The sequence below is a fragment of the Cynara cardunculus genome (assembly GCF_001531365.2).
Source record: "Cynara cardunculus var. scolymus isolate 2C chromosome LG 15, CcrdV1, whole genome shotgun sequence".
NCBI classification, from domain to species: domain Eukaryota; kingdom Viridiplantae; phylum Streptophyta; class Magnoliopsida; order Asterales; family Asteraceae; genus Cynara; species Cynara cardunculus.
Window position 1 is genome coordinate 17,666,082 of NC_037542.1, and position 287 is coordinate 17,666,368.

A 287-nucleotide genomic window follows, 5' to 3' on the forward strand; every position below is an offset into this window, starting at 1 on the left:
ATTATGATATCAACATCGTTTAATTAAACACTTGTTGTTCAATTCATCCGCATTGCTAGCTAGCTAATTGATTAAGAATGCATTATGCATGGCTTCATGATTAATATAACATAATAAAATTGGTATACATACATACATACATACATATATGTATGTATCTTGGTTAATTAATTTGATTTACATTTGCCAATGAGTAGTACAGTACATGTCATTACTTATTTTTGCTTGTTTTATCAAGGTGTATCACATGTTTTTATGGTTTGAGTTGGTATCACAATGGTATCACA